Below are 9,217 nucleotides of genomic sequence, written 5' to 3'. Positions count from 1 at the left end.
TGGCCGCTCACCTGACAACGACCACCAGGCTGTCACAGTGATAATGTAAACCTCTCTGAGAGGAGATAACAGCCCACTGGGATAATTGGCCAGACACACACACACACACACACACACACATACGAAGCCATGGGCACACAGTGAGAAACCTCTCAGTTACCATGGGAACTTGACCTGAAGCCCCTGTATACACTCTCTCGCACACACACTTGCGCATCTCAGTGAATAGACACAACACCCGCCAATGTGTACTTTGCGCCCAGATGAGGTGCTCGCAGGAGAAGTAAACTTCAAACATGAGGCGGTGATGTAACAAGGCAGCAGGGCCACTTGCAGAAACAAGACCCATGTTTCCTGGGGTAACGGAGAAGATCCTGCCGCTCGGTTACAACACCAACATCATTATGTAAAGAGGGAGCAAGAAACCCAAACATCACACATTTTGGCAATGAGAAATGCTGCGTGGTTGCAGATGTTTATTCAGTTTGTGAATTGTTAGGACACATTAGTCTGGCAGTATGCGTAATTGCAACATGTTGAACTCTATTTAACAGTATTTACGCAAACTCTCATAATGAAGCAACGTATATATATTGAGCAGTGAGAATGTTCTCCGAGTTCCCTCATCAGTTGGCCCCTTTGGACCCGGCAGCCCAGCATCAACGTGTAAAGCAGTGTGGACTCATTATTTGCCCAGAGGAGGACTGGTAAGTGTGTAACTTGTTCCCTCTTGTGGTAAGAAGTGCATGCTACAAGTACAGAGGGAGACGGTGAGGCAGTGTGTTGTTTTATTTAAACCATGACGCGCTGATGTGCAGAAGAAAATGTTCTTCTACTCGTATTATTTGTTGGTTTAGGGTTGCATGGGCATTCTATGTTAAATGATGATAGCCATTTATTAGATCATGGTTTATTCAGTCCTTGCTTTTCGGTGTGTTATGTGACGCGTAGTTTAAATGTGTATTTTTGTACTGTCAACCATGTCAACTGTTTGGACCCCAGGGAAAATACAAACAAGCATTTTCACCAGCACATGGAGTTTGCACATTTGATATCCTTCTTTTTTTCTGACCATTTCTGACCATTTTCCACGTTGGTTTGGATCAAAACCAAGAAATATGAATCTAACAAAAAAAGTCCATGTAAGACCGTCGCTCAAGAATAGCCCCTGAACGGACTTTGAGTTGTGATTGTTTTACTTTACAAAGTCAAGAATGGACTGAACCTCAACTACAGAAGTAGAGCTTCATTCTATGTTTACAACAACTTAAAGCCTCTTACATTACATTCAAATGTGCATCTATGATGAAAAACACCACTTTCTCTTTCATCATTCGACTTCAATTTTGTTACAGATTTGTCGGCACACTTTTCCCTCTGAGGTTATCAGGAATAGTAAAATAGCGTTCATATCTTTAATTCAGGTTCTAAGATGTTTTAGCACGCTGCCTTCTTTAGGTTGCAGTCACTTACCTTTGCATTTATGAATTTGGCAGATGCCTTTTGTTCAAAGTGACGTATAAATGAGGTACAACAAAGGCCACAGTAAACGAAGGAGAAGCCTTCATCACATCAGGACATGAATAAAAAACTAAAAATGATCTTCAGTCTGTTATTTCCATAGAGAAACCAACCATAAATCATTTCATTCGTAAATGTTCTTTATTTTTCTTTAATTAAAGGCTCTATTGTAAAAGCTTACACCGGGTTCACTTATAGGATTTATTGTTGTAAACGTTTGAGTCAGCATCATTCTTTTGAGAATCACAACATGGAAACAGAAAATCAATCAAGTGTTCACATTAGTACATCATGTTATAGATGATCAGAAAGCTCCCTTTAAGGCTCATCAGGAGTCCGTTTAAAAATGTAGCCATTTTGAATAGTTAGTGAAATCGTTATTTAGTCTTGTGATAACATATGCAAATAGCTTTAATGTGCAATATTGGTCAAAATCAATATTTCACAAAACAATCATCTGTGGGATTATAGATAATTATTCCACAAACACCCAGTGTTGTGTATGCATGTGTGTGTGTATATATACGTGTGAATCCATGTGCACTGGAATAGCCAAGGTGATCTCAAAGTCATTCCCCCAGTGGGCTCTCAGCCGCAGCAACGTCTTGCTAAAAGTTGAACCTGCCCCTGTGGCGGCAACGATGTCGTGACACCATTAGCAGAGAGTCATTCGGTCGAGAGAAGCCTCTTAAGTGTCTTCTCAAGAGCGTGCACTGCGAGACAAGACGGCTGGTTGAATATGGGGAACCGGGAAAAAATGATCTGCTGCAGTAAACCAACCCTTTATATGCACCCATTTAGCCCTCCATGGACAGCTAGTTGTACAGCAGCCACAGTCACATCCCACACTGACCACAGCCAGCTCACCAGAGGGCAGCATCCATCCACGATTGCTTTACTGAGAGCTCATGTGCCCAGATATTTTGCACACCAAAGGCTTCTGTGTGTTTGAGGGGAATTCATGGGCAGAGCCCATCTTTTGAGGTCTGTATTCTGTTGAAGACGGACAGATTTGTCTTTCATAGTGCTAGTGCAGAAATTGTGCATTCACATAGTATAGACAACCATCCCGAGGACACACGGTGGAAACACCTGTCAGCAGGCATTTTCATCTCACTCTCTCAGAAAGAAATCTTGAGGCAAAATTGAACCAGTAGCCAGAAGTACTCCATGGTCATTTGTACTATGAGAGTGTTTTACTACCGTGTGTGTGTGTGTGTGTGTGTGTGTGTATTTGGGAGTAATGAAGCCAACAAGCTCTGCTCACTTATCGTGACTCTCTATTAAAACAAAACTACCAGAGGAATTTTCATACAGCGTAATGATTATTGACTTCTGAGCAGTCTGTAATTTACTCGTCCACTTCAGTCGAGAGCTTAAAGGAAGAAGAATAAACCACTGGACCATGCAGGATGATTTAAAAAAAACACAAATCTCAGTACCTTATTGTTCCCAACCATCGCTTCACCCTGATATCTTATCACACTCCAGTGTGTGGATGTATTTTAGCAAATCCATTAATTCAGTGTGGCAAGTAAGACTGAAAAACACAAGAACGTCGACATAGGTCCGTGTGATCCAACTCCATTCTTGCTCTGGCGTGAACGTTCCTGTGTTTTAACGCTATCCAGGGACTTTGGACGTACCAAAGTGCTCGCAATGTATCGACCAGATTCGTTGCTCATCAAGGAACAGTTGTAGGGCCCATGGGAACTTTTCCGTTCCAAGTAACTTCGAATAGTCAGCCAACCCCCTTCTTCCACTTGTTTAGAGGTCTGTTGCCTCGCAGACGCGTCTGCGAGTTTGTGGGAGCCGTGAAACCAGTGCACATCTCCGTCGGGGTAGACATTCTTGAAGGTGCAGGTGAGCCGGTCCGTTGTCTCAACACCCTCAGCGATCCCACAACACTCTGAGGGGGAAGACCATAAGAAGAGTTTTTAAATTAGCTTCAATGATGCCCTTTTGATATGTAGTGTTTTCATTTAGCATGTGGAACCATGAAAGACCCTCCATACCTCACTGATATTCATGATCAAATCTACACCAATCACAACGGAGCACATTCACTCAAATATTGTAGTTGTACATTGCTTTAAACGAGCCACATTTAAAATAAATATGTTGATTTGACAAACTTTGCGTATTGAGATTTTACACATAAAACGCATTATGAGTTTATGAAATAGGATGTTTATTCTAATAGGTTACACTTCAGTATAGAAAGTAGCTCACAGTAGCTCAACCAGCTGCTACATTAAACATACTAATTAGGCATTCTGGTAATGCATACAGATTTGTACATTTTAACAAATGTATTTATTAGCTAAGAAATCATTCAATTATGCATTCATATGCAATACAGATTAGCCAGTATGAAGGACAACTTTTGGGTTGCAAAGTTGTAAAAAAATATATTTTGCTGGTGTTCATCTTCAATAAGCATAACTGGCTTTGTCTTTATAGCTATTGAGCTAATTCATTCATCAGGAAAGATCCTCTTAGTGGCTGGTTCAAATTTCAGCAAAAGAGCTGCAGACCAGAATCGATTCATACCTGGTGCCTCATTAGAAAAATACAGTTAAAAATGGTAATAAGTCATTAATAAATGGTTCTTTAGCAATAATCCACTAAAGTGAGTACATTATTTAAAAAAAAAGGGGTTGTGGATTTCTCATTTTCATATCTCCCATTAGTTTGCAGTTGTAAATAATGAATTAATAATTTTGTAACAATTCATTTTGGTTCAGATTCTCTGCAGTGGTTTCAGTTCAGAAGGAGCATAAAACATGAAGTGGCCTCCCTGATGGGGGATAAATACCAGGAAGAGAAATGTTCTACAACCTGGCAACTCATAGGTTGTTTTTACAAACTGGTTATTATTGATCTATAAAACAGTAATATGTTACCTATTAACCAATGATAAAGACTATTGTTCACCAACAGCCTCTGAATTGTAGAGGAGTAGAAGTATAAAGTCAGAAAAAGAAAATACTCAAGTAAAGTACAAGTACCTCAAAATTGTGCCTAAGCAGTGTACTTAAAGGAGCATTGTGTAGAGGTTGCAGATTTCAACCAACTGAATACTCCTCAGCTCACCTTTAAGAGTTGGTCTCTGTTTTCATTCAAAATGCAGTAGAACACTCACGTGCACGCCAGCATGCCATTTACTGCCAATAGTTTCATACTAGGCTATTGTATTGACCGACATGTGCCGGAAATGCACCAAGATCCTCAACAATGAACCAACAAAGGCAGAGAAGAAGAAGACTACTTGCTCTTCTCATTTCCCTATTGTTGTGCCTCCTCGTCGATCCTTTGCAAAAGTATTTTCGGCATCTGTGACATATAAAAGAGGCGTGACACATTGTTGTCACATTATACCACGTTGTGAACAAATTTAGAAAAATAAATATATAAGTTGTCATGAACACTGTTGTGCTCATCAGACTGAGTTCATAAAACACAGCGGTGTAACTAAACAATGGACAGCTGATGCAGCTGTTCCACGCATCATCTTTAATTGATGTTGCTTTTAACTGACGGCTCCGAGGATGTTTCACTCTGTTAATTGCCTGTTGCCACGACTCCTCCGCTTGCTTCTCAGGTGTGAGGGACTAAGATTTGAAGCGAGGAGGCGAGGAAATTAATCGAGTATGTGAGAAATGACAAGAGCCTGTAAGCATCAGTGTAACCGATGCAGGCACCCATATGCATCATAAACATGGTTACAATGGTTTATAATCTGCTTACAGCGCTGTATAATTACAGTTATAAGCAATCATAGATATCCATACCAATGATTATAATACATTATAAAGTATTTTATAATGACTTCAAAGGTCAAGCATCATAATACTAATAATGCTGATGAGTCACTGGTATGTTTTTTGCAAGGATCATAGCATATTATAATTCCCACAGTTATAACACATTATACTCTTTTTATAATGCACTAAAATGTGTTTAGAAGTAATTCTAAGGGGTCATTGTTTAACTAAAATGAAGAAAATACCATTAAAAGAACAAATTGAACAAATTGGCAAACAATGACCACTTGGAGTAACTTATAATCACATTATAATGCATTATAATGTTATTACAATGTATTTCAACAATGGTAATTATAATACACCATGATCATCACAAAACCAGGCAGTCAGTCCGATAGAGGATTCAAAATACTTAATAAATCAGCTCTTCAAAATGTTTTATACTGAAGGGGATGCATTCAACACATTAGTGCACGTTGGTGAGTAACACTGAATGTAAATACTTTTTTGTTTGTTTACTGGAGAGAGAAAAAAGCCACAGGGCACCTTTTAAGTAAAGAATTTGAACACTTATGCCACCAGCGCAATTGAGGAAGTAGCGAAAGAGAAACCGTTCTCCTTGTTTTAGTTTAATGAATGGTGTTGAGACATATAACTGACCTTTTAACTCCACTCCTGTTTCTTCGTGCGAAGCTCCCCGGTTGGATTGCAGTTTGCACGTGTATTTTCCTTTCTCCTGTGGCTTCACTCTTTTCAAGATGAGGGACAATTGTCCGTGTTTGTACTCACAATAGAAATCACTCAGAGAGCGTGTGTGGTTTGTGATGTTTCCCCCCCTGTCCACTGAACACACGGATGTGTCGCTGTGGAACCACTCCATGTGTTTGATTGATAGTCCCTCTAGTGACGAGGACACGTCGCAGTTCAGGGTTACCTGTTTGCCGCACTCGGCGACGATCCCGGGACTAACCCTTAGTTTCACCAACTCTGTTGACGAATACACAAATACCGTACTGAGATGTAAAAGGAAACAAAACGCTTCTTGTCGCTTCAGCATTGTAACCAACACAATCACATTGTTACACTTTACAGTATTAGAACATTACACCCTGATCCTCCTTAAACCTTTTAAAGGAAAAGGATTTTCTCCCCCCTCCTCATTTTGAACAAATGTAAAGTAGTTTCACGCAGGCCTACCTTGTGTTGTAAAAGTGAATGCAGGTAGAAGCCAGACAAGTGTGTGCAATAATGTGTAATCCATCGTCACCTCTTTTGCATTTCACTGTAACATAGAGAACAAACAAATTAAAACAGATTTCAGTGTACATTAAACACACTACAAGGTTTTCTGCAGGCAGGTTGAAACCCTGATCTTTGCAGGCTGATTAACCACCCAGGTCTCTTTTGAAAGCAGCTCGTGGGTTATGCCCTGCTTTTGAGTGGAACTGACCTCAGGAGGGTCTGGTGCTTCTCCTCAGCTCTTCTCAGACTCCGATCCCTTACGGTGCTCCACTGCGTGAACACCGTCCTTCAGACTTGTCCCTAAGTGCATAAGGTTAATGATTACAGAAATATGACGAGGAATTACAATGCTTTTTACTGCAGAGGGTGTGTGCTGGGATCCTGAACAACAAGGGGGGGGCGTTCTGTGTCGCGTGTGTGAGAGCGAAGAGAGTGGAGCCCTATTCATGAAGAAGTGAAGGCTGCAACAAGTTGAGACTTGTATGAATGCCTTTGATGTGTTGCAGCAGAGCTGCTTTTTTTTCTTCATTTTGCTGAATTTGACGTCCACACAGATTTTCCCATGAGGTCATTATGACTATTTGATCTTGTGGCAATAGCCACTGGCCAAAGTCTTTAATCTATTATATGTTTCAAAGGGTCTTTCTCACTCAGTTGAAGACTTTTTGGAAATTCATTAGTCATTTTACCGGAAGCAGTCATGTAATATTAAGATAGTTGTCTCACACACACACACACACACACACACACACACACACACACACACACACACACACACACACACACACACACACACACACTGGTCAAAACATTGTTTGTTTCGCAAGACACACACATGGCAGGTAAATGACCCAAATGCTGATAAACAATGACTCATGCTTGTGGCCTTTACCTCTGTTTTTAGTTTCCTCTTCATTTATCTATTTTGGTGATTTTGGAATCAGAGGAGTCAGTTTCTGTGGGTGAACCTCGTGTGACAGTTCAATTTTGGAAAATAGGGGGAATGTGACCCAGGTGATGGGGAAGCTGGATTTTTGCACTAAAGTCTTGCTAAATGCAGCTTTCACGTCCATACACAGATCACCTACTTATATGTGTTTATCAAAGGAATATTTAATCTGATTATCATCACCAAATACCAGAAAGAGACCAGAACAAACTCTGAAATGATCCTCCTTCAGCTGGACATCACTAATGCTCGGGATTCTGTGTTGACATTGCTGAAACAGTTTGGTGAAACGCCGGGATACAACATATTTTTTATTGGATCAGGATATACAGTCAAAACTTTGATTTTAATTTTAACTTTAATTGTAAAGTGATCCCAGCATCATCCTTTAAAAACGTGTCTCTTCTGAATCCACACATCAAAGTCATAACACACATTGATTTTCAATGGCACTTGCAGTGTGAGTGTTAATTAGAGATCTGATTGTCCAGTGTGTGACAGACACGAAGTAATTGGAAGTCATTTATATAATCAAGCACGAGGAGACGAGGAGCGACAGGGAGCAGAGCAGTGCCTGCCAAAGAGATCTCAGACACTTAGGACAGGAGGAATCTGAGCAGTGCTCAACTGCAGAAATGAGTATCAATGTTGTGCATTAAGGTAACATATTCACGGGTTGATTTGTTTATGTCTTCCCTCTCTGTAAACATATTTACTTTGGTTCCTGCTAGTCTGTTCCAATCACAAAATAATGGAGGATACAATTTTCTTGTATCAAACATGGCTATTGTTATTTAAGGGGACATCAGTAACAATAATGAAATGTGAAGGAACGTCCCGCAGGTTGTAGTGAACACCAAAACTTCTACATAGGAACACATGCAAATCTGAATGCACCGAGATGCAGATATCCTTCACATAAATTATGGAACTCAAATTGGTGACTTGTCGTCTAATTATATTTTCCTCTCTTCAAATTGGGACCAGCATCTCGGTGTCCTTGTTCAAATAGACAACAGCACCGCATGCAAAAATACAGCATCTGCCATTTGTTTGAACGAGGCCACGACGACGGCCAAAAAAACCCCGCTGGGTCATCTGGCAAAAACAGCCAGTGGCTCAAGGCTACATTAGCCGCCACTAGCACACCCAAGTCTGTGGGTGTGCTATAGTGGCGCACCCACTAAGATGCCTTTGGATCTTGGAAACCACAGTCATTATTTACACAGCCAGTGAAACGTCAACACCTTCAAGTCTTCCTGCTTCACGCACCTTGTTGTGGCAGAGTAGATGCACTTATGCGCCATAGAATCAGTGTTCTGAATCCCTCCGCCAGGTTTCTCGCATTTCACTTAAAAGTGGAGAAAAGAAAATGGAATTAAAATGACTCTCATGATCTGGCGTTATTACATTACATATGCACACATTGGATGCATGTTTTATGCATACTTGGAGCATGCACAACAGACAGCAGTCAGTCATGTTGACCATCGGTCCTCATCTTAGTGCATCTAAACAACTTCATCATCTCATCAGCATGAAGCAGGCAAACTGATACACCTTTTAGAAGCGGTTGACATTTAATCTACCCGACACTCTCCAGTGAGCCTGTGTCTCTTGCCGGCTGCGGCATCTGTTCACGCAGAATACATTCAGAATTTCTGTGTTGTTGTCCTTTGCCCTGGCTGCAGGTTTTTATGTTTTTATGAGCCCACTGTGCAATCGTCAAGGTTGA

General features: G+C 40.7%; 1 long non-coding RNA gene across 2 annotated transcripts; it reads right to left on the bottom strand.

Moving 5' to 3' along the window:
- Positions 1–1,649: 1,649 nt before the first annotated feature.
- LOC306696587 lies at positions 1,650–8,777 on the bottom strand. Of its 2 annotated transcripts, XR_013767103.1 has the most exons (5): positions 8,755–8,777; positions 6,742–6,833; positions 6,489–6,573; positions 5,952–6,278; positions 1,650–3,430 (listed from the first exon to the last, which is right to left on the bottom strand). It is a non-coding gene; the product is annotated as an uncharacterized lncRNA (long non-coding RNA). The 2 variants fall into 2 exon arrangements; XR_013767104.1 differs by lacking the exon at positions 8,755–8,777 and having other exon boundaries at positions 6,742–6,866.
- Between the last annotated feature and the right edge of the window lie 440 nt (positions 8,778–9,217).

This window comes from Pholis gunnellus (assembly GCF_910591455.1).
Source record: "Pholis gunnellus genome assembly, chromosome: 5".
Lineage (NCBI taxonomy): Eukaryota > Metazoa > Chordata > Actinopteri > Perciformes > Pholidae > Pholis > Pholis gunnellus.
The sequence above is the reverse complement of the archived record's forward strand: the minus strand, read 5'-3'. Positions and strand labels throughout refer to the sequence as shown.